At 40.9% G+C, this 26109-nt stretch overlaps 1 protein-coding gene and 1 pseudogene across 10 annotated transcripts in view; one reads left to right on the top strand and one right to left on the bottom strand.

The window, feature by feature from the left end:
• The window catches only part of SMG6 (SMG6 nonsense mediated mRNA decay factor), a 226297-nt gene that overhangs the window by 64675 nt on the left and 135513 nt on the right, over positions 1-26109 (bottom strand). The gene's annotated exons all lie outside the window — the stretch shown is intronic.
• On the top strand, positions 20910-21061 carry LOC102951335 (annotated as a pseudogene).

Raw genomic sequence — 26109 nt, 5'->3', positions numbered from 1 at the left:
CTAATTCTGCATACACAGGGATGTTCCAGCCTCTTTGCAGGAGAAGCTGATGCAGAGTGGTTATGGGCAGGCCAGGACATGTAAGTTCCATTTTTGGTCTAAGAACTGATTGCAGGACTCCTCTGCAACAGTCATGACAGAATGTTTATACAAAACACCACAAACCTACTGTTCCTGACTGTCCAAGGCCAAAGGCATCTTCTTCCTAGAGAGCTGTGTCTGACAGCCTTTAGGTTTTAAGACTCCCGATTTTATTTATTGAGTTTTCCTGTTTACTTCAAGAAGGTCTACAGATCTCCCTAGGGAGTCTTTAGAGCGACGCTACAGAGGGGGCGGCAGGGAGACTGCTGTGAAGAATACTAAGGACCTAGCTGTTCTGTATCTTCACATTACTTCTTACCTGGCAGGAAAAAGAAACAGACAGGGCAAGGAGGTTTCTCAGTTTAACAAAGGTACGAACTAAAGTGTCTATCTTCTGAAAATGGAATTGGATGCACAATGCCTAAAGGCATTCTTTTGTTGTTGTTCCCATAAGAACAGCAGCAGAGTGATGAACAAAGTATACGTGCTTTAATATAATCATCATCCTCATTTAGAGCAGGAATTTCTTTTAAAATACCCCATTTAGGGTACATGGTCTCTGCTTATACAGAAGTAGGAAAAGGCACAAGAAATTCCATTTCTGCCACAGGTAGAGTTTGTCTTTCTGCTAATTTCTTTTTGAAAGCAATAGGTTCTCTGCTTCTGGAGGAAGGCAGATTTTTCAAAAGGAAAACAGAGGAAGAGACAGAGTCTGGTGCAGTGTGACTTGTGGCCATCTCAGATCTCCAGGTCTCTCTAACCATGCTTTCCGTATGGTGCAGTTATCCTGAGACCAGTGATGATTCATGTACTACAAAGTCTCTGCAGATGTTACTGTAGTTCAATGTTTTAGAAAGAAAAGTAAATCTGAAGATGAGTCTCTAGAGCCATGCTATCCAATATGGTAGCCATTAGCCACATGGGGCTTTTTATAAACTTAAATTTAAATTACCTAAAATTAAATGTAACTAAAAATTCTGTTTCAATAAACAAAGATATCCCATGTTCATGGATTGAAAGACTCAATGTTGTTATGATAACAATACTACCCAAAGTGATCTACAGATTTAATGCAATCCCCATCAAAATCCCAATGGCATTATTTGCAGAAACAGAAAAAGCAGACACTAAAATTCATACGGAATTTCAAGGGACCCCCAAATAACCAAAACAATTTTGGAAAAGAAGAATAAAAATTAGAGAACTCACATTTCTCGATTTCAAAACCTACTACAAAGCTACAGCAATCCAAACAGTGTGGTACTGTCATAAGGACATACAGACTAAACAGAATAGAGAACCCAGAAATAAACTTTCACTTATACGGTCAATAGATTTTTGACAAAGGTGCCAAAGCCATTCAATGGGGAAAGGACAGCTGTCAACAAATACTGTTGGTAAAGCTGGATATTCCTATGCAAAAGAATGAAGTTGGACCCTTTCCTTACACCATATTAAAAATTAATTCGAAATGGATCAAAGACCTAAATGTAACAGCTAAAACCAGGATATTTAAAAAAAATTTTTTTTTTAATGTTTATTTATTTTTGAGACAGAGAGAGACAGAGCATGAACAGGGGAGGGTCAGAGAGAGAGGGAGACACAGAATCTGAAATGGGCACCAGGCTTTGAGCTGTCAGCACAGAGCCCGACGTGGGGCTCGAACTCACAGATCGCGAGATCATGACCTGGGCTGAAGTCGGACGCTCAACCGACTGAGCCACCCAGGCGCCCCAACCAGGATATTTTTTTAAAGTGTATTTATTTATTTTGAGAGACAGCATGAGTAGGGGAGGGACAGAGAGAGAGGGAAAGAGAGAGAATCCCAAGCAGGCTCCACACTGACAGCGCAGAGCATGATGTGGGGCTCAAATCCACAAACTGTGAGATCATGATCTGAGCTGAACCAAGAGCTGGATGCTTAACCGACTGAGCCACCCAGATGCCCTAAAACCAGAATATTATTAAAAGAATACACAGGGGAAATCTTCATTACATTGGATTTGGCAATGTCTTGGATCTAACACTAAAAGCATAGGCAACAAAATAAAAAATAAATAAAACAGATTCATCCTCCTGAGGCAAGGAAAGCAATAGCAAAAAACAAACAAACAAACAAACAAACAAACAAAAAAAAAAAACAACCAACTATTGGGACTACACAAAAAAACAAAAAAACAAAAAAACAAAAAAAAGCTTTTGGATAGTGAAGAAAACCATCAGCAAAATGAAAAGGCAGCCTACTGAATGGCAGAAGATATTTGAAAATTATGTATCCAATAAGGGGTTAATGTCCAAAACGTATAAAGAATGTACACAACTCAACACCAAAAATATAATCTGATTAAAAAATGAACAGAGGACCTGAACAGACATTTTCCAAAGAAGACATACAGGTGGCAAACAGATATATGAAAAGATGCTTAACATGACTAATCAGGGAAATACAGATCAAAAATACAATGAAATATTGCCTTACACCTCTCAGAATGGCAAGTATCAAAAAGATAAGGAATTACAAGTGTTGGTGAGGATGTAGAAAAAAAGGAACTCTCATACACTGCTGGTGGGAATGTAAATTGGTGCAGCCATTGTGGAAAACAGTACAGAGGTTCTTCAAAACATTCAAAATAGAAATACCATATGATCCAGTAATTCCACTATGGGGCATTTACCCAAAGAAAACAAAAACACCAATTTGAAAAGATATATGCTCTCCTATGTTTATTTCAGCATTATTTACAACAGCCAAGATATGGAAGCAGCCCAAGTGTCCATCGATAGATGAATGGATAAAGAAGATATGGCATACATATTCAATGGAACATGACTCAGCCATAAAAAAGAATGAGATCTTGCCATATGAGACAACATGGATGGATCTAGAGGGTATTACACTAAGTGAAATAAGTCAAACAGAGAAAGACAAATACCATATGATTTCACTTATATGTGGAATCTAAAAAATAAATTTAAAAAGTAGACTCACAAATACAGGTGGTTGCCAGAGGGAAGGGGCTAGGAAGATAGGCTAAAAGGGGTGAAAGGGAGGGGAAGGTATAGGTTTCCTTCCAGTTATGGAATAAATAAGTCATGGGGATGAAAGGTACAACATGGGGAGTATAGTTAGTGGTGTTGTAATAGTATTGTAGTGACTGATGAAAGCTACACTTGTGATGAGCACAGCATACTGCATAGAGCTGCTGAATCACTATGTTGTACACCCAAAATTAATGTAACATTGTATATCAACTATACTTCAATAAAATTTTTTTCTTAATTTTTAGGAGATAACAAATTAAAAAAGACTTACCAAAATTAAAAACATTTGTATATCAAAGCACACTAACAACAGAGTGAAAAGACAACCCACTGAATGGGAGAAAATATTTGCAAACCAAGTAGCTGCTAAGGGACTGATGTCCAAAATATATAAAGAACTCCTACAACTAAACAACAACCACCACAACAACAACAAAAACAATCTGATTCAAAAATAGGCAAAGGACTAGAAAAGACTTTTTTCCAAATAAAACAGGCAAATGGCATAAGCATGTAAAAAGATGTTCAACATCATTAGTCATTAGGAAAATGCAAACTCAAAACACAATGAGATATCACTTCACAGCCATTAGGATGTCTATTATGAAGAAAACCAAAAAATACTGAGTTTTGGAGAGAACACAGAGAAACTGGAAGCCTTGTACGTTGCTGGTGGAAATGTAAACTGATGCAGCTGCTGTGGAAAATAGTTTGGTGGTTTCTCAAAAATTTAAACATAGAAGGTGCTGGTGGCTCAGTCAGTTGAACATCTGACTCTTGATTTTGGCTCACAATTTGTGGGATTGAGCGCCGTGTCGGGTTCTGTGCTTGGGATTCTTGATCTCCCTCTCCTCTGCTTGTGTGCACACTCTCTCTCAATAAATAAGTAAATAAACTTAAAAAACAATTTAAACATAGAATTACCATATGATTCAGCGATTCCACTTTTAGGCATATACCCCCCAAAATACTGGACATCACTAAGAGCACCATTCATAGGAGCACCATTCACAATAGCCAACAGAAAGGCAACCCAAGTGTCCATCAACATATAAATGAGGAAACAAAATGTGGTATATACATACATTTGATTATTCCTCAATCATAAGAAGGAGCTAAGTTCAGGGTGCCTGGGTGGCTCAGTTGGTTAAGCACTGGACTCTTGGTTTCAGCTGAGGTCATGATCTTGGCAGTTCGGGGGACAGAATCCCGCATTGGGCTCTGCACTGGCAGCTTGGAGCCGGCAGGGGATTCTCTCTCTTCCTCTCTCTCTGCTTCTACCTCACGCACGCACACACTCTCATTCTCTCAAAATAAATAAACGTAAAAAAAAAAAAGAAAGGAGCTGAATTCTGACATATGGATGAGCTTTGAAAACATTATGGTCGCTTGACATATGCACAGCAAAGGGTGCCTGGGTGGCTCAGTCGGTTAAGTGTCTGACTTCAACTCCAGTCATGATCTCAGAGTTCGTAATTTCGAGCCCCGCATCGGGCTCTGTGCTGACAGCTCAGAGCCTGTAGCCTGCTTTGGATTCTGTGTCTCCCTCTCTCTGCCCCTCCTCTGCTCGCTTGCTCTCTCTTTCTCTCTCACAAATAAATAAACATGAAAAAAAAAAAAAGAAGAAATATGAACAACACAAAAGGATATTATATGATTCCACTTTTTTTTTAAATTTTTTAATGTTTATTTATTTTTGAGAGAGAGACAGACAGAGTGTGAGGCGGGAGGGGTACAGAGAGAGGGAGACACAGAATCCGAAGCAGGCTCCAGACTCTGAGCTGTCAGCACAGAGCCTGACATGGAGCTCGAACCCACAGAACGGCGAGATCATGACCTGAGCTAAAGTCAGAAGCCTAACGACTGAGCCACCCAGGCGCCCCTATATGATTCCACTTGTATAAGGTACTTTCAACAGGCAAATTCATAAAGACAGAAAGTAGACTAGATGCTACCAGAGGCTCGGGAGAGGGGAGAATGAGGTTCTTGTTTAATGGATACAGAGTTTTGTTCGAATGATGAAAAGGTTCTGGAAATGGACAGCGGTGAGCACTGTGCAACACTTAATGTCACATATTGTACATTTAAAGATGGTTAAAACGGTCAATTTTATGTTATGTATATTTCACCACAATTAAAACAAAATTTTAAACCATTTCCTCAGGTGGCGCCAGCTACATTTCGAGTGCTCAACAGCTACATGTAGCTAGTAGCTACCGTATTGGACAATACGGAGTAACTTATTCCTATCACTGCAGAAAGTCCTATTGGAAGGTGCTGCTCAAGAACTATCTTAAAGACCATCTGATCCTGTTTTCAGGAGCACCACCCTACATACTACCTCTAGCTGCCTTGTCCCTCGTTCCAGCACACCACTATCCTGCCTACCCGTCTAGCAGCCTCTTTAACCACTGTAAACTCCCTTAATATTGTAAATTTGAAAGTTTACAATATTATTTCCCAAATGCCATTTCACTTAATATTCAAAACAACTGACTGGTGGTGGTGGTGGTGGTACTACTTTTTCTTAGATATAAAAACTAAGGTCCATAGTTTTGTAAGTGTGGTTGGGATTCAAACTCTTGATTTCGAATTTTGTGTTCTTTCTATCTCCACATCGCACTGCCTCTCAGAGGGATTTGTTGTTTTCATCACGCTGACATCACCAAAAAGGATTCACTGAGCTGCTATGAGAATATCCTGGAGGCTGTACAGAGGTGATCATCATCAACTTAGGAGTATCCAACCTCAAACATGTATCCCCAAAGGCTTCCTTTTCCAACTTCCCCATTTTAATCAACAACAGTGGCTCAAATTTTCTAGCTATTTAGCCTCAAAATTTTGTGAAAATATTCTATACTCTCCTCTCTTATCCTATTTATATTTAAACAAATACCAAGTTATACTGTAATGCAGCCCTCACATCCATCCCCTCCCTTTTGTTACTATGGATGCTAGTCTGAGCTAGATTGTTGTGACCTTACACTGCTAACTGGCCTCTTGCTTGTACTGTTCCTCCCCTTCTAAATATTGCCACCAGATTAGTCCTCTGTATCTCCAATTCTGTCATGCTATTCCCCAACATTTGTTTTTATATACAAATATTTTTTAAGGATAAACTTGTTGTTCTTAAGTAGGCTCTGTGCCCAAGGTAGGGCTTGAGCTCATGACTCTCAGGTCAAGACTCACATGCTCTACCGAATGAGCCAGCCAGGCACCCCTAAAGTATTTTTTAACACTTTTTAAAAAGTATTTATTTTGAGAGAGAGAGAGAGAGAGTGTGAGCACACGCGTGTGCATGAGAGTGGGGGAGGGCAGAGAGAGAATTGCAAGCAGGCTCTGTGCTGTCAGTGCAGAGCCCAACGCGGGGGCTCAATCTCACAAACTGTGAGATCATGACCTGAGCCAAAATCAAGAGTCAGATGCTCAACTGACTGAACCACCCAGGTGCCCCTCTTTTTTTATACCTTTAAAATTGATTTCCCAGGGCGCCTGGGTGGCTCAGTCGGTTGAGCGTCCAGCTTCGGCTCAGGTCATGATCTCACAGTTCGTGAGTTCGAGCCCCGCGTCGGGCTCTGTGCTGACAGCTCAGAGCCTGGAGCCTGCTTCGGATTCTGTGTCTCCCTCTCTCTCTGACCCTCCCCTGTTCATGCTCTGTCTGTCTCTGTCTCAAAAATAAACATTAAAAACAATTAAAAAAAAAAATAAAATAAAATTGATTTCCCACAAATCCTCACTAAGCTAAGGTTGTCCTTTAACTGTAGCATACTCCTATTTGATTCAGGTTTCTTCTCTTCTATTTCCTTAGCACAATGAATGGTATAAACATATAGTTGTCGCTCAAATAATATGGACAGAAAGAATAAATGGCAGGCAGGCAGAATAAAACACCTAAGAAAATAAATGAAAAGATTTATCACCTATGAAAAAAGTATGGTCAAAAATATGTTCTTTTTTTTTTTAATTTTTTTTAACCTTTATTTATTTTTGAGACAGAGAGAGACAGAGCATGAACGGGGGAGGGTCAGAGAGAGAGGGAGACACAGAATCCGAAGCAGGCTCCAGGCTCTGAGCTGTCAGCACAGAGCCCGACGCGGGGCTTGAACTCACGGACCGCGAGATCACGACCTGAGCTGAAGTCAGACGCTTAACCGACTGAGCCACCCAGGCGCCCCGAAGAGAATATCCTTAAGCTGATAAAAGATATTTATCAGAAACCCATGGCAAAAGCAGATTTAATGACACAACTTTAGAAGCATTGCTATTATGGTCAGAAACAAAGTAAAAAATTTCTCTAATGGCAACTATTATTAGAACAAATTATAGTAGAGTTGGTGGACAGAAGATCAACAGAAAAAATAGCACTCACATTTATACCATTAATAGTCAACTGGAAAATATAATATTCAAATTAGTAACAAAAGCTGTGCAGGGTTTTTATGGAAAAGATCACAAAACATCCTCAAAGATCTGAATTAAATTGATAGCATATCATGTTCATGGATGGAAAGACTCAATACTATAAATATGGCAAGTCTCCCCAAATTAATTTTTTAATGCAGTGCAATTACAAACAAAATCCCTACAGAGTTTTTGGAGGAATCTGAAAAGTTGATCTCATCTGGAAGAAGAACTAGGAAGTCCAGACATTTCTGTAAAACAAGAAAAAAGTGGGAAGACTTGTCCTTGTAGTTTTAAAGACTTATAAACCAGAATGGTGGTATTGACTGGCCCACTGGATCAATGAATCAGAACAGAGACAGGGTGCCTGGGTAGCCCAGTTGGTTAAGCATCCGACTCTTGATTTTAGCTCAGGTCATGGTCTCGTGGTTTATGGGTTTGAGTCCCACATTGGGCTCTGCGCTGACAGTGTAGAGACTGCTTGGGATTTTTTCTCTCCCTTTCTCTCTGCCCCTCCCCTGCATATGTGCACTCTCTCTCTCTCTCTCAAAATAAATAAATAAACATTAAAAAAAAAAAAAAAAGGAACAGAGAACCATTAAAGTGACCCACATATAGAGAAACCTGATTTACAAATATAAATTCCAGACAGATCAAAGATGTAAATGTATAAAGTAAAATAAAACTTAAAGAAGAAAAAAATGTACATATATGTTTCTTGTGACCGCAGGGTGGATAAGGCTTTCTTTCTTTCTTTTTACTTTTTTTTCAGGTAGAATTGCAATTCTTCTTGTCGACAATTTAACCTAACAACAAAGTGATTTTTCAAAAAAAAGATCAAGTGACAAATTTTATACAGAGATCAAAGTAACCCTTTTACCTCACCAAATTACAAAATTTGGCTTATTAGTACTAGGGCAACTGATTTTTCTATACGATAAAACTTAAAGCACATTTGCTACTAAATGCATTCCGGTGTACTTATTCTAAATTTTTTAATTTTGGAGTATTTCAAACATATACAAAAGTGGGAACTATTATAATAAGTAAATCTGACGACCACTACCCAGCCTCAATTAGCAACACATGGACAATACTGTATGTATATCTGGGAAGAATTTTTTAAATAAGACATAAAGCATAAAGGAACTAATCGACAAATTTGTCAGAAAAGGAATTTCCATACAAATGAAAATAGGTGAATTTAAAAGATAAACTATAGATTGGAAGATTTGCAATGCACTTAGCTGACAGAGGATTCATATCCATACCTGCAAATCAGTAAGAACCAATCAGAAAATGTAAGTAGAGAAAAATGGGCAGAAAATATAAACATGGAATTTTTTTTTTAAGTTTGTTTATTTATTTTGAGAGAGACAGAGACAGTGTGTGCGGGGGAAGAGGCCAGAAGGAGAGGAGAGAGAATCCCAAGCAGACTCCGCAGGGCCAGTGCACAGAGCCTGACGCAGGGCTTTAACTCAGGAAACCGTGACATCATGACCTGAGCTGAAATCGAAAGAAGGATGCTTAGCTGACTGAGCCACCCAGGCACCCTGTGAAAATGGAATTTAACAAGGGAATTCAAATCGCTAATTAATAAATGAAGAAATGTTTAACCCCTCTAGTAATAAGGAAAACAAAAAATAAAACATGACAGGTTTTAAAACCATCAAGGTGGCAAAAATTAAGTTTGGAAAATGCCTAGTTTTGGTGAGAATGTAGAAGAGTTGGAACTCATCTGCTTTTCTAGGTAGTGTGAAGTGGTATGATCACCTTGAAAAACAATCTGGCAACAGCTAGCAAAGCTGATGGTGAGCATGCCTTACAACGCGGCAGCTCTGCTTCTAGATACATTTTTTAGAGAATCTCCTATGTTATACCAAGAGACTGCAGTATTGTTGGCAGTTCTAAAAAATTGTGCATCTGTAATACAGTTCAATAAGTTGTGGTATATTCATACAATGGATTAGTATACATCAGTTAAAATGAAAGAAACAGAACGACGCACATCAACATAAATCTAGAAGCTGTAATGCTGAGTAAGAAAAGCAAAGTAGATGATAATCACAGTAGGTCATGTGTATAAAGTCTAAACATGCAAAAATCATACTATATTGTTTATGTATATGTGTGTGTATATATATATATATATATATATATATATATATATATATATATAAAAGATATACAGATACAATGAATTCAGGATGGTGGCTACCTTTAGGGAAGGAGAAAGAGAAATGGGATCCTAGAGGGATAAAGAAGGAGTTTTAACTGTATCTATAATGTATTATTTCTTTTAAAAATGAGTGGAATGTACCCAGGTGTTTGTTAACTATTCTGTTTTTCTTTACGTAAGAATTGCTAAAAAAACCAAAAAACCAAAAAACCAAAACCAAAACAAAACAAAACAAAAAAATCCCAAACAACTGAGTAGAGATCACGACTGTTACCAAGATAGTTCTAAGTTGCACCAAGGTGGATGGAGGTCAGCCTCTGCTTGTGATCACCATTCACCATCAGCTCTTCTACTCTAAGGGTGGTAAAATAGTAGCTCAAAGTAGTACGTTATGTGGAACAGGTTATGTGACAGATTCAATCCACTCCCCCAGTCAGTCTTTCATCAAATTTCCCCATTTTATTTCCTCCATGGTATTTAACATAAGCTGAATTTATTTGGCTTATTTCTTTACTAGATTTTTGCCTGTCTCCCTTTAACTAGGACATAAGATCCATGAGGTAAGAGACAGTATCTGTCTCATTCACTACAGAATTCCTAGTACTATGAATAGTGCCTGGAAAACAGTAAGTGCTCAATAAATATCTTATGTTCAATTAATGTCAGGAGTCAAGACTACCAGAGTATGTTAAGGGGAGATGTCCAACCCTGGCACAGAAGCCCAGGTTAAATATGGACTGTAAGTTCAAGCACCAATCTCTCTGGGGGGTCCACGGGGAAGAGTCCAGCCACAGTCACAACTAGAACACTGAAACAGGGGGCTTGAGAGTGAAGAGAAAATACAAATTTAAATTTGGAAACAAAATTTCTATTAACAAGATATAGAAACTTCAAGCCTCTGGATTCTCTACAGACACCTAATTAATTTCCCAGCACAATCTTCTCATGCAAGTTCCAACATGAGTTCAGGGATATGAACTTTCTAAAAACCTAAATAAAGCATGCCACTTAATCTCTTTTTCCAGGCTCCAGTTTTGGAGAAGAACAGGAGGAAAGGGAACAGGGAATGAAAAAACAAGAAGACACATCAAATGTATTGCTTTTATTAGCACAGCTTCCGAATAATCCCAAGGAGGAGAATGGCATGCCTGTAGGATGTGTCTGGAAAAGCTCTTCCCCTGGGCTGTGATGGGGGCCACCATCCACCTTTAGGCAATTACGGCACCTCCTCAAGAGGCTCTGTACAGTAGCAGTGGTTCAAATGGGCTCTGGGGTTAGAGTTCTTGGGCTTGAATTCTGACTCTGCCATTTTCTACCTGTGCAACCTTGGGCAAGCCAATTAATGGTTCTATACTTCAGTCTCCTTAAGTAAAATGGTGGCTAGTAAAGGTACCTACTGCATAGGGTTGTGAGGATGAAATGTTTTCATGCATGTAAAGCTCTCAGTATAGCAAACCCTCAATAAATGGTAGCTTTTATTGTAATTGTTCATCTGGAAGAGAGGGGCCTTATGTTTAATTCTTTGGAAAAACTGTTTGCCCTGGAGACTTGGATGACTAAATCATTAGCTAATGAAACAGAGGCAACAGGAAACAGTGCAAAAGCACTAGACCAAAATTCAAAATGCCTGTTAGTGCAGAGATTGCCAGTTAACTCCCAATACCCGGTCTCCTCCTCTTTAGTAAAAGAACTTGTCCTCTTCCTCCATTGTGCTGCCCACTGATGCCCTAGCGGCCATCCTGGGATGAGGCCACATCCTAGGATATTGGCGTAGTGAGCTGCAATAGGCCTCAGCATCTCCCAACTTGGTGGAGCCTTCACATTAGCCTTGGACTGCCTAGTTCTGGACTCTGATGTGAGAGAATAAAATTTTATGTGTGTAGGACTTTGGAGTCCTACACACATTCAAACTTAATGATATATCTCGGTTCTGACCTATTACTATAATACACTTGTAGATAAACTGGTCTTAGTTTTCTCTCCTATAAAATGTGGATGATACTTTATAGAGTAGTGGAAATCAAGCGAAACAACACATCATAATAGCACTATGTAAAAGGATAATGTAATTGTTATCAATGGAAACGAGAGAGACACTCAGAAAGGAAACACAGGTATGATAATGATAGATGGGAAACACAAAGATACAGACTTAGAAAAGGATTAGAAAAAGTCCAGGAATAGACATTGTGCTTATTTGACTATGAAAAGTTCTTACAGAAGATCATGAAAGCTGATCACTCAGGAGAAATAACCTGTATCCTGCATCCTATAAAATACATTGTTAAATTATCTCAATAGGAATCTCGTTATCTACCATTCTTTGCAGTCCACTATCTCTGATCCTGAATCATTCCTAATTAGATGAGTTTTGCCCTTCAAATCCCAGTGTCTCCCTTTCTATATTCTTCCTGTCATTACCTCCAATCTTATAACAATCAAGTCATACTTCTTTTTTTTTTTTAATTTTTTTTAACTTTTTTTATTTATTTTTGAAACAGAGAGAGACAGAGCATGAACGGGGGAGGGGCAGAGAGAGAGGGAGACACAGAACTGGAAGCAGGCTCCAGGCTCCGAGCCATCAGCCCAGAGCCCGACGCGGGGCTCGAACTCACGGACCGTGAGATCGTGACCTGAGCTGAAGTCGGACGCTTAACTGACTGAGCCACCCAGGCTCCCCCAAGTCATACTTCTTGACTTTATCACAAAGCAGAGCTGTCTAACAAAACTTTCTACCAATGATAAAAATTTTCTATACCTGCTCTCAACAATATGGTAGCCATTAGTCACATGTTGCTATCAACCACTTGAAATGTGGCTAGTGTGACTGAAGAACTAAATTTTGAATTTTATTTAATTTTAAGTAATTTAAATTTAAATAGACTCACATGGCTAAGTGGCTACTGTTTCTGGAGAGTGCAGTCTGCAGAGAAAGCTCTAGGAAAGAAGGAAATTGTGTCATTTCCTCATTCCTATTTGATCTCATTTCTTCACAATACCTATGCTAAAAAGCTTTTTCTTAGCCTATTCCTGATGGCCCTAAATCCTTGGAGAGTCCCAATTTCCCTATTTGGGATTTGGGTAATTATTACCTTCTTTTCAGAGGGATAAGCACATTTGTTCAATACACACACACACACACACACACACACACACACACACACACACACACACAAAGTCCTGAGTGAGACAAACGTCCTTCCGGAAAGCTTTATCGAACATGCCAGAATGACTGGTTTCAGTGAATCCACCAAAAAATGTACAAAAGAGGATTACTTCCCCGAAAAGGATAGACTCTTTTTAGGCTCTGTGGTCTATTTATTATTTAATTTATTTAAGAGAGAGAGAATGCACAAGTTGGGGAGTGGGGAGGAGAGGAGTGGAAGTGGGGGGAGAGAGGGAAGGGGAGAGAGAGAGAGAGAGAGAGAGAGAGAGAGAGAGAGAAGCTCAGTGCAGAGCCTGACATGGGGCTCAATCCCACGACCTTGGGATCATGACCTGAGCTGAAAAAAATCAAGAGTCAGATGCTCAACCAACTGAGCCACCCAGGCACCCCTGGCTCTGTGGTCTAAAGACATCAGAAGTTCAATTACCCTTCTTGATAAGTCCTTATATATCCAATATACGTCTAGTATGTTTTTTAATTAAAACAGGTGGAGAAACAGGCAAGTTCTGCTCCTCAGAGAAGATCAAACTAAAAGAAATGGCCTGAAGCAATGTTACTGACCATGGAAGGCTTGGTATAGTAAATAAAGCTGTCAAAATCAGCCATCTGTCAAGTTGAGGAATTAGTATCTTTGTGATGGGGGATGGGAGGTTGGCTAAAATAATAGTGCAGGTAATTTAAGTTCTTATGAAGGACTGGTACCCTCTCAACAATGCAAACTCAGTCTCATGAAGTAAAACTCAACAATTTACTGGCTTGTTCTGTCTGCCTGGACAACTCCAGGCATTTCTAAGTAAGATCGTTATGTTTCATTTTAGGACTAGGAAAATTCTCTTAAGTATCTACTATTAATCTGATGGGCAAGACAGAGAAGAAGCTCCAGAGGAAGAGGGTCCCAGAGGTGGTGATAATACAGACAAATGTCTTTCTAGTTTCAAAAACACACACTAGAACAAATACCCTGACCCTGATGACCCCTCCAGGCTGCTACTCAGGTGCTCATGTTTTAGATGTGAGCAAAAGTGTAACTCCTTCAAAAACTCCTTGATGTGAATCCAAGAAATGATGTGACAGTACTTGCTGCAGATTTCCCTTGGAGGCATACCAGTATGACCTTTTTCAAATGCAAATTAGCTGTCAGGTTTCTTGGGGAGGAGTTTAAAGAAAAGACATCACTATGCTCTGATCTGAAGAGTATGGTGAACCTGGACTAAGTGAGAAGGAGGGACAAAGGACACCCGGAGAATGACCCCTGTGAGAAAAGTCCATGGGACTGGTTGGGACAGAACTTGATAAGAAATGGAAATCTGTGGCTTTGCAGAGTCTTGCTTGAGTTGGACCAACTTGATTTTGGCAACCCCTCCCCCTCCTAAGTTAGCTCAGGTATTCGTTGATCTTAGTACAGAATCCAGAAGTCCCCTAGACCTCTAAGCGAGCTCTCCCTGGTATTTAGGGCAGGAGTGCCTGTAAACCATGTCATCCAGTTATGCCACACTGGCTCTTACTCACATAGAAAATATTTATCAAGCCCTCATGAGATCTGTAGCACCACACTAGACACTCAGGGATGTCTATGAGAGAGCAGCTTCAAGGAACACGCAATTTAATGTTCTGTTTGTAGTCTTAAAGGCAGATGCAGGCAGAAAGGGGTGAGAGGGGACCCAGAAGAACTGTGTCCACACTCAGAAAATACCGCTGATCTTTCTAGGAGTTGTTGTCCCACAACACGGAAATAGTTATTTAGTAGGAGGTGGTGGGAAACCCTGGAATTTGAGAAATGAGAGAAAAAAAATGTGGAGTAAAGGCAGGTAGTAGTTGGGATTAATGAAAATGACAGAGTGGAAGTTTTAGACTCTCAAATATAAAGGCCAGTGAAAGGAGGAGGCCTGGAAATTGAAACATGCCTAGATTAAGGAGCCCGTCCCATCTACAGGAAGTTTATCCCTAACATCTAAATAGTCATGTTTTAAAATCAACAAGTTTGCTGGTTTTCAGCTGCCACTGACCGGAACCCCCAGTGGCTCTGGCCCACAGTGTAGACAGACTGTGCCCAGCCGGACTAGATGAAGACATGTAGCCGGAAGTCAGCCAGCCAGCCCAACCCCTCCCAGCCTTGGGAGGAGTTTGAGCAAAATGCTACCCGGCTATGAGTAGTAGGCAAGATGGTTTAACCCTAGCGGCACGGAGCTATACCTAGGCCCCCGCATCTCAATCAGTAGATTCAGAGAGTGGACTGAGACCCAAGGGGACTCCAAGAATGAGAACAGAACCCCACCAGCAAAGTGAACCAGGACCTGTGGTCCTCCAATGCTTTCCCTCCTTGTCCGCTGCAGTTGCATATTCACGTTCACAGTCACGTATTTTTAAAAATTGATATAATTATCTCCTAGAAATTACTGTATGTAGCCTCTTGGGATCTAAAGCAATTAAGTGAAGATAAATTTCTTTCATGGAGCAAGCTGTCAAAGGATGAAGCAATTTCATTCCCCATTTGAAGTGGAAGCTTTGGGTCATGCATGGTTTATTTGAAACAATGCCATCACCTAAAGCTGCTGATCTTATCTCTAACTCCGTTCTCCATTTCAAACTGCTGGAGATATGCAGCGTGGCACTGCCTGAAGTTATGACATCTGGCTCAAGGCCAGCAACAGAACAAGCCAGCTCCTCTTCTAGGGTTTAAGTATAAGAGGACAGAAACCATATTAAAAGAAGATAACTATATAGGTGAAGTCTGTTAAACCCTGAAGAGGGGAGAAGTTCCCCAGGCATCAGTTGTGACTACAGAGGCACCCTAACAAAAGGGAAGTGGTACAAGAAGCAGGCAGGAACGCCCCCCAAAGGGGGTAGGGTGAAATACATGCTGAGGAACGAGCTTTTTCTCTTCTGGGAGACACCAAACCCAACCAACAGTGGGGCCTATTTCATGAACCCCGGCCTGATAGGTGGAAAGCATACCAGGCTGAGAATCAGAAGCTCCGGGTTCTAATTCCAGCACTATATAAGACTGTGTGTGAGATTTATAGGAAAGTTCTCATTAACTGTTCTTCTTTTTAATCGCAGCTGGTACTTTATTTAAAAAAAAAAAATTCTGCATAACCATGTTTTATTTATTTTACAACATACCAGTCAATGTGCTATCTAGGTAATAGTATTCAAAGTATTTTTTAAGCCACTGAAACATTCTTCAGGTGAAATCCACGCACGTCAGACCATGTCTGAGTGTTGCTTTCAAAAGGAACTTTGAAGAACTAGAATTGGCTTTCAAGTGTCGTTGCACTGGAATCACCAGAAGAAACTTGTTGAAAGTGATTGCTGGGTTCCCCTCTCAGAGTTTCTGATTCACGGCTCTAAAACATTACACACTTAACATGTTCTCAGGGGGATCTCATGCTGCTGGTCCTAGTACTACAATTTGAGAACCAGTGGTATAGAGGAATGTGGCCAAGAGAATTTCAATCTAGAATTGAAATGTCCAATACACTAGCCACTAGCCACATGTGGATATTTCAGTTTAATTAAAATCTCTGTTTCTCAGCTGCACTAGTCACATTTCAAGTACTCAAGAGTCACAAGTGTCTAGTGGTTACCATATAGGATAGGATACTGTGGAAACAGATCAGTTCTATTATCACAGATAGTTCTATGGGATAGTGTTGGTCAAGAATCTATTTGATTTTGGGGCACCTGGCTCAGTCGGAAGAGTGTACAACTCTTGATCTCAGGGTCATGAGTTTGAGCCCCATACTGGGTATAGAGATTACTTAAATAAATATTAAAAAAAAAAAAGGATCTATTTGATTTCTCTGGTGAATGTTTAGCCCAAAGAAGATAAAACTTAAGGGGAATTTCACATTTGCTAAGATGTGTCAGTATTAAAGCCTGGGTGGCTCAGTCGGTTGAACACCTGACTCTTGATTTCAGCTCAGGTCATGCCCCATGTTAGACTCTGTGCTGATAGCACAGAGCCTTGCTTGTGATTCTCTCTCCCTCGCTCTCTGCCCCACCCCTACCTGCACATGCATGTGCACTCTCTCTCTCTCTCTCTCTCAAAAATAAACATTAAACAAAAAGTCTTTGTAACACCAAAGTGCAACATAAGAAAAACTAAATAAAATAGATCTCATCAAAATTTAAAAATTTTCAATAAAGTGAAAAGACAATCAGCCCATAGAAAGGGAAAAAATATTTGCAAATCATATGTCTGATAATGGACTTTATCCAGAATATAAAAAGAACTCCTACAACTCAACAATAAAAGACAATCCAATTTTTAAAATGGGCAAACTATCTGAATACACATTTCCCCACTTTTATAAAATCTTTACAAAATACTTTCACAGACCTGATCATCCCTTTTTATCCTCTTTGAGATCGATAAGGTAGTTAAAGGTTTCCTAGTTTTATTCAAAAAGACAAAAGCCCAGAGAGGTTATATGAATTGTCCAAGACCACACAACCAGCCTATAGCAGAGTCAGGATCAGAGCTCACATTTGACACTTTCTTTTATTCTACTTTGCCCTCCTTTGGCTCAGAGGGAAAAAACTAATGCTCAGGTATCCCACAGGCAATCAAGTGAGAAGGTAGAAACTGTATTTTTTAAATGTACACAATTAAGTAAGCACATAATAAAGACATTCAACATTATTAGTCATTAAGGAAACGCACATCAAAGCCACACAGGGATATCACTTCACACCCATTAGGATGGCTATTATCAAAAAACCAGAAAATAAAGTGTTGGTGAAGATGTGGAAAAACTGGAATCCTTGTGTACTGCTGGTAGGAATTTAAACGGTGCAGACCCGTGGAAAGCAGTTATGGCAAGTCCTCCAACTCAACACAGAAGCACCATACGATCCGGCTATTCCACTTCTGTGTACACATCCGCAAGATGTGAAAGCAAGGGCTGGAACAGGTTATTTGTATGCTGGCCGTGTTCACAGCAACATTATTCACAATTGCCAAAAGGTAGAAGCAACCCAAACGTCCATCCCATGGAACAGATACAAAATATAGTGTATATACACAAGGGAATATTACTCAGCCTTAAAAAAGGTAGAAATTTTGACATGTACCACAACAGGATGAACCTTAAAGATGTTATGCTAAGTAAAATAAGCCAGTCACAAAAAGACAAATATTGAATGATTTCACTTATATGAGGTTTGTAGTCAAATTCAGAGCAGAAATAAAATGATGGTTGCCAGAGGCTGGGAGAGGGAGGAAATGGGGAGTTGGTGTTTAATGGGTATAGTTTCAGCTGGGGAAAATGAAAAAATCCTGGAGATGGATGGTGGTGATGGTTGCAAAACAACATGAATATATTTAATGCCACAGAACTGTACACTTAAAAATGGTAAATTTTGCATTATGTATATTTTAACAATTATAATTTTAAAAATGGAATAACTTTCTTTTTTTTGAGAGAGAGAGAGCACGTTTATATGAGCAGGGGAGAGGGAGAGAGAGAGACGAGCAGGGGAGAGAGGGAGAGGGAGAGAGAGAGAAACAGAGCATGAGCAGGGGAGGGGATGGGAGAGAGGGAGACATAGAAATCTGAAGCAGGCTTCAGGCTCCGAGATGTCAGCACAGAGCCCGACACCAGGCTCAAACTCACAAACTGCGAGATCATGACCTGAGGCCAAAGTCGGATGCTTAAGCCATCGAGCCACCCAGGTACAGAGAGAGAGAGAGAGAGAGAGAGAGAGAGAGAGAGAGAGAGAGAATTTTTTTTTTAACGTTTATTTATTATTGAGAGACAGAGAGACACAGAGGAGGGGCAGAGAGAGGGGGAGACACAGAATCTGAAGTAGGCTCCAGGCTCTGAGCTATCAGCACAGAGCCCGACGCGGGGCTTGAACTCACAAACTGTGAGATCAAGACCTGAGCCAAAGTCGGCCGCTTAACCAACTGAGCCACCCAGGCGCCCCGAGAGAGAGAGAATCTTAAGCAGGCTCTACGCTGAGCCCCGACATGAGGCTTGATCCCGTGACCCTGGGATCGTGACCTGAGCCGAAATCAAGAGTTGAACATTCAATGAACTGAACCATCCAGGTGCCCCAAAATGAGCCCGTTTTAAATAAAACTTTGATTAAAGGAAAACCTTCCTTCCTAGTTCCTCACCCTCTTGAAATGTCTGGTATAGCCATTTTCCAGCTCCTGGCATTGACAACGTAAGGAAGAACAGATTAAAGCTATCAGTGAACCAACAACTGCCCTATGACCCTGGCATATTTGGAGCAAAAAAGCAACCTATGCAGGCTTGTAGTTACTCTTTGATTTCATGGTCTGATTCTCAAGGCCAAAAACGATCTTCGACTCTTGTCTGTGTGAAATTCCGAGTTAAAGGAAGGAACAACAAAGCCTCTCTTCAGTCATCTGCTTATGAGTTGGGCCCTCCAGGAAACAGAGCTGACTCTTAGTTCTCAAAGGCTAAAACTTACCTTATATCAAAATGTAAGCCAGTGGCAAAACACTGATTCCAATATTTAAGTTCCATGTCCACAGGGCTTTAACATTCTCACAGGGTGGGTCCTGCTCATGTTGGTAATTCTGAAAGGCAGAAATGCCTGTTCTTTTATGTTAAGTTTAACCCAAGGGCTAGAAAGGACATAGACTGCATTCTGAGATGAGTTCTTGGGGGGTGGGGGACAACCCTTCCATACTCTTGAGCATCGAGGGCCTAGTATCAATGCATCAGACAGATGATGTTAGTACTTTCTATTGTGTTCATCAAGATCCCCCAAAAGAACACAGCTGTGTCCCCGCCTAGTCAGGAGTAGCTAGTGGTTCAGAAGGTTTTGTTCTCTTGACTCCCAGATGCTATGGAAGTGATCAAACCCAACTCTGATGGCCATCTCGAGATATTCTTTATACGCTGTTCCTAGAGTGAGAAGGCAAATCACTACAGATCTCTGCCTATACGAAATTTAACTCTAAGGTAGTAAGACATGTTTTTAAAAAATCAAAAATGAGTATCAGCGTAATCAGGCTATACTTGGTAGTTACACCTCATACTGAGGTGGTGAAATACTCTTTCCCCTAACTTGCAAGCCCAGATCTCACTGGAGTGTGGAGGAGGATTTTTTTTTTTTTTTTAATATCCATAACCCAGCTGTGACACTTCCTTCCATCTCTACCTGTACATCTGTTTCCTACAGAGTGCTGCTGCCTCAAGTGAGATGCGTGAGGCTTCTGTAGATGCTGGGGAACAAGATGGAACAAAAATGCTTCACACCTGGCTCCCAAATTACAGGAACGCTGGACTGGGGCCAACATAAGCTGGCACAGCACCAGCTGAAATGGACATCAATTAAGAAGCCTGTCATCTTTCAAGACTGCAGGGTCTTTTTTCACTCTGCGATCCGCACTGCTCCACAAACCAGCCGCGGCACCACTGGTAGAGTTTTCCAGATGGGATCATTTCCCTTAGATTCCACACTTGCAGATTTATTGCAGAACTTGTTTTTAACCCCTCCCTTTGTTTTTAAAGCCTGAACTATTATTCTACAGTACAACTTTATCTTTAATTGAATTTATTTGTCCTTAGTAAAGTGAGAAATTTGTACCTACATGAGCAGAAACAGTTGTAAGCCTGACTAAAAGATGTTTTGTTTACAAAAAGACATTTGAATAAACGTATTTGAATAAATAACTGAGATTAGTGACGGGTCAGAAATTCTTCTCTCTCTATACATCTCTCCTATTGGGGTCAAAAGCCACAAAGCCTTGACCAGACTACATTATCCTGGAGAACTGGACAGACCTAGAGAGCTAAAGCAGCCTTTCTCTGACCATCACATGCAGTGTGACCCATGTCATGTGCAGAAAGGAAAGAAACTCTGCTAGCGTCTAGTCAGTGGCAAATGCTCTTTAAGAAAAATAAAGACTTTAAGAGTGTCAGCAATTAGGGGCCACCTGACTGGCTCAGTCAGTGGAACAGGCGACTCTTGATCTCGGGGTTGTGGGTTCGAGCCCCACGGTGGGTGTAGAGATTACTTAAAAATAAAATCTTAAAAAAAAAAAAAAAGTGTCGGCAATTAAAAAGTGGCAAGAGTCCGGGAGCAAGCCCAGCCCATCAGGATGATCACAGAAGTGCAGCTCGCCTTCTTCGCCAACGTGCTGGGTGTGTTGCTCATCCTGCTGGCTGTTCTCTTATCACTACGTGGCTGTCAACAATCCCAAGAAATAGGAATGAAAGTGGCTTCTCTGCCCTGGGGCTCCAGGACGTAGTCTGAGGCAAGATGGAGGGTGGGAGGGGCCTTCACACTTCACTTCATCCCTCCACCCATCACAATATACAAAGCAGCTATAACTGGATCTTTCCAAACAACCTGCATTTCCTCAGTCTTCCTGAACCCTACAGAACAAGAAGCTGCCGCCAAGTAAGGTCCCGTATAGAGGCTTTCTTTTCTACTCCCTCTCTGCAGTATAAAAATATAGATATACTTTTTCCAAAAGGGACGAGATTACAAATACTACCTTTTCTTGTCTTTTGTCCAATGGGGCATGACATATTTCCTCCCCTGTACCTAAGTGGGCTGCCTTGTGGAAAAGAATTCCATGCAACATGAAAGAGTCCCATGATAAATAAATATCTCGTCCACATTTAATGCATGTTCTAAGAACTGAATTCCACTGCCTCAGGGGGCTGCCTGTTGCTGCCAATTTGCTTCTCATGGCAGAACCCTGTGTGGCAGAGCCCTGACTAGGCTCTGCCGATGCTTGTTTGGAAAAGAGTCCAGCTGGAGATGAAAGAAGCTCTTCAAAGTGGGTGACTCCTCGGAGGCTATCACTTTAGGGCTTGGGAATGATTACTTATCAAAACCGCCTTCAGTCTGGAATACATTCTGGGCAAGCAGCTGGTCTGCCCTCTTGGGCGTTCCACTGGAGTGTGCAGAGCTGGATTTGGAGTGATGGCAGAAACTGAAGAACCCAGTTGAAGGCAAGAGCCCCAAATCCACATCGTAGGTAGGGACAGGAGAGAGAGAAGGGATTTTAAAAAGCTTCAGACATCTGTCTGCACAATTCCATCTTGGCCCACCCGTCTCCCCCTTCTTTTATTTTAAATAAACAGCTTCAAAAGGGGTGGTCCTCACATCTTTCTGCTGACTAAGGTCTCGATTTCCTTACTTTCCTCTACCAAGAGAGCCTGAAACCTCTAGCTCTCAGCATTTAATCAGTCAAAACCTAGTCTCTAAGTGAAAAGACAAGCTAGACCAAGAGAATATTTATGACACATATATAGCAGATGAAGGACTTGCATCCAGATTATATAAAGACCTCTCAAAACTCAGTCAGAAAACAAACAATACAATTTAAAAATAGGCAAAAGATCTGAAGATACTTTACCAAAGATATACAGAGGGCAAATAAACACACGAAGAGATGCTCAACATCATTAGCCATCAGAGAGATGCAAATTAAAACCACAATGAGATATCTAGTAGAATGACTTAAACACATACACACACACATAAAATGTGGAATCAAATGCTGGCAGGGCTGTGGACGAACTGGAATTCTCATACACGCCTGCTGGGAATGTGAAATGGTACAGCCACCTTGGAAAAGTTTGGCAGTTTGTAACAAAATTAAACACACACTTACCAACTGACGCACACATTCATTCCTAGCTATTTACCCAAGTGCAATGAAAACTTAAGTTCCCATAAAAACCTATACATGAATGTTTGTGGTAGTTCATTCATAATCGCCTAAACTGCAAACAACCCAAATGTTCATCAACTGGTGAATGGATAAGCAAATTGTGGTCTATTCATATAATGGAATACTACTCTGAAACAAAAAAGAACGGATTACTGATCTAGGCAACAGCATGGATGAATCTCATATGCATTATGCTGAGTGAATGAAGCCTCGAAAGCTAACTACTATCTGGTTTAATGTATATGACATTCTGGAAAAGGCAAAGTCGTCCCTATGACAGAAAAAAAGATCAGAGGTGACTAGGGGTGAAGGAGTTCGTTGCATGAGGGGGTTTTTGTGGATGACAGAAATGCTCTGTATCTTAATTGTGGTGACAGTTACATGACTGTATGTCAGAAACTGTGTAACAAAGAATCGATTTAAAAAAAATTTTTTTTAATGTTTATTTGTTTTTGAAGGGGGGGAGGGTTGGGGCAGAAAGAGAGGGAGACACAGAATCCAAAACAAGCTCCAGGCTCTGAGCTGTCAGCACAGAGCCCGACGCGGGGCTTGAGCTCACGAACTGTGAGATCATGACCTGACCCGAGCCGAAGTCAGATTCTTAACTAACCGAGCCACCCAGGCGCCCCACAAAGAGTGGATTTTAACGTGTGTAAACAAACATATTTGGGTCTCTGGGGACGGGAATGAACTAGGGACACATCGCCGCACTCTGTGATCGGGGACAACTGGGAACGTATGCAGTTAAACTGTGACAGGGCTGGACACAGAGCCCATTTTCACCCTGAAATTAGAGGCGACATTAAAACAGACCCAGATTTCTGTTGGCATAAAAAGAACTTTATATACTCTTTGTCCCCAACACTTTTCATTGTTGCTGGGACAATGCAATCTTCTTTAACGCAGATAAAAAGATACCAAGTCCCGGCCTGGTTTTCCTCCTCCCCTTTCATTTCCTGTTTCATTTGGGCAGAGATCTCTGTTTCTACAAAGGGCAAAGTAGATTCAAGTTTAAAGGTTGTGGGAGAAAGCAGAGATTTAGGCTAACTGGAGGCCTCTTGGTCTGAACAGGTTAAGGTGCGCAGAACCTAACAAAAAACTAAATCCTGAAACATTTTTTAAAAATAATAAACACCTGTCAAGCTCTAATTAAAAGTATTCTCCACGAAATCTCTGTTGTGTTGTCATTGAGTGAGGTCAAAATACAAAGTATACCTGTAATAATAAAGTTTCCTTTCATATCATTATCTAATAGTGAAATGATGGGGATGGGCACCTCCAAAGGGGCAATATTTTCAAAGGAAAATTATACCTCTTATAATGTGGTCACAGGTCCACAGGGAGCGAGAAGGCTGAGTGGCTAAAGATGTGTGTTCCATCAGTACCTGGAGAGCTGTGAAAGCAGTCAGCTTGGAAAAGAGAGCACATTCCTGCTCTTGTCTTAGTAGCTTATCTTCACACCTCTGCTTCACAGCTTAATCCTTAGTACTACTTCTTGGGTGCTTCAAGTGAGAGGAAGGAAAGGGTACTTGGAAACTATAACTGAACTAGAAACTCTTAGCTCCCGCCTCCGAAGAGCCCAAGCATGTAAGGATAGGCACACATACAAATGCAGAGAAGGAGCTTTTTCATTTAAATGGAGGAAGCTGCCATGTCCACCTCTATAAGCAAAAATATTAATCATCCACCGTCTGGTTTTAATCCACACGCTCCTGATCCTGCATCTGAATGTATTGTTATCAGGGGAAGAAGCATTTCTGCTCAATCTTATTCACCAGCCAAAAACCTGAAAATGTGAAAACCACATTGGTAAAGTGCCTTCTTGGGGACCCAGAAAACTCTGAGCTGCTGCTTTTTTTATTGTTTTCTTTCTTTTTTTCTTTCTTTTAAAATGATGAACAAATGTGAATTTCAGAGGGTCTGGAGGGGGAAAAAAGAAACAGCTCAAGTTACAGGGCCCTCGTATCTTGGAGTGACACTATCCTCAGGGAAATTAGTACTTTCTCTTCTCTATTTCCCAAAGGGGATCCAGCCACACAACGTGATTGATATCAGCCCTTCAGAGACAAGCTTGGGCATCCAGGTGCATCCCTTACGGAGCATTTACAAATGAAATGGCAAGCCCAAACGTAAGCCTTTGCCTCTGGTCTCCGTTCTTCTGGTTTGTGCTTTGCTAGAACTAAAATCAGGGACTAAAAACGCCATCTGAATGAGTCCAAGCACATTTGTCCCACCATCTGTGCTGGAGACCCTTCCCTCTCCTGAGGGTCACCCTAGAAAGGGTCTCCAAGCCAGTATGTGGGCTTGAGTGTCTTCAAAGCCATTAGTCACCACCCTTGCAGCCTTGCTCCAAACTGCGAAAGGGGCCACCCGTGACACAAAAACTCTGGCAAGATTAGAGGATAGCAAGAGCAGAAGAAACCACAATACGCCTGAGACTCCCAGGAGAACAATGACTAGTGCTGGTGGGGAACAGACTGACAGACAGAGCAGACAGACTCTAACCAGGCCTCGCTCTGTTTTCGATGCAACACAAATGTTTTCCATTAGAAGTTCCCTGCCCCACAAACACTCATACATGCGGCTATGAAATCCACATACTTAACTTCTGCTTTTCTGGCACTCAGACCCAACTACCTCTCCTGTTCCCCTGGAACAGAGCAAAATTGAGAGAAAAGAGTAGTACCCCCAGCACAAAGGTAAGGGGAACAGAATCAGAATCAGAAGCATGCTTACTAAGTAAGTACTATCTAACACGAGTATGATTGAGCAAGCTAGAGGGAAGAAGGGAGAAAACAAGGACGTTTCTTTGGCCAAGAGAGAAATAAGTACTGTAAGGCTCCAGCTCTTACTGGTTGGCTCCTATGCTTTCAGCTTAAAGTTTGGCTTTACTTTCTAGTAAGTCTGCAGCTGAGCTCCATCAGGAGGTGTCGGTCGCCATTAAAGCAAAACAGGCAAAAACCTCAGAAAACTCATTACAAAATGTGCAAAATTCCAGTACTGAAAAACGAATGCTGGCTGATCAGGAACCCATATTTCAAACACTCAGAACCAGCTGAGTATTGCAACTGTGAGAAGAAGCTGAACCAGAAATCTTTAAACCATCAGCAACCGTCTGTAGAACCTGGCCCAGGTTCATTTCTAATCAGTCACAGAGGTAGGGACATGTGGATGTATGGCTAATTCATCTCTTCCTTAGAAAAAAGAAGAAAACTACAAATAAGAATTCAAAGGAACAATTAAAGAAAAAAAGAATGAACACTGAAAAGAAGGGAAAAAGTGAATTTTTAAAATGGCATGTAAGAAACAAAAGGAAATCCCCTATTCAGGCAGCTCTGGAGTTCCCTAATTGCACAAGAGCAAAGGACACCCCCCCAATGTGGACGCCTTATTAAGCAATTGCTCAGCCTTCACTCATTGTGCAATTCCAACCCTCCAAAGCTTTTTGCTGCACATATGCAAACCACGTTTTCCACTGCATTCTAGAATTAAGAACAGTTTCTCATTTTTCTCTTCTTCACTTTAGGGGGTCTATGTGCGCAAGGAAAAAAAAAATATCTATTGCTAGAT

The sequence above is a fragment of the Panthera tigris genome, chromosome E1, assembly GCF_018350195.1.
Source record: "Panthera tigris isolate Pti1 chromosome E1, P.tigris_Pti1_mat1.1, whole genome shotgun sequence".
Lineage (NCBI taxonomy): Eukaryota > Metazoa > Chordata > Mammalia > Carnivora > Felidae > Panthera > Panthera tigris.
Note: the sequence above shows the minus strand (reverse complement) of the source record. Positions and strands in the feature narration are given on the sequence as shown.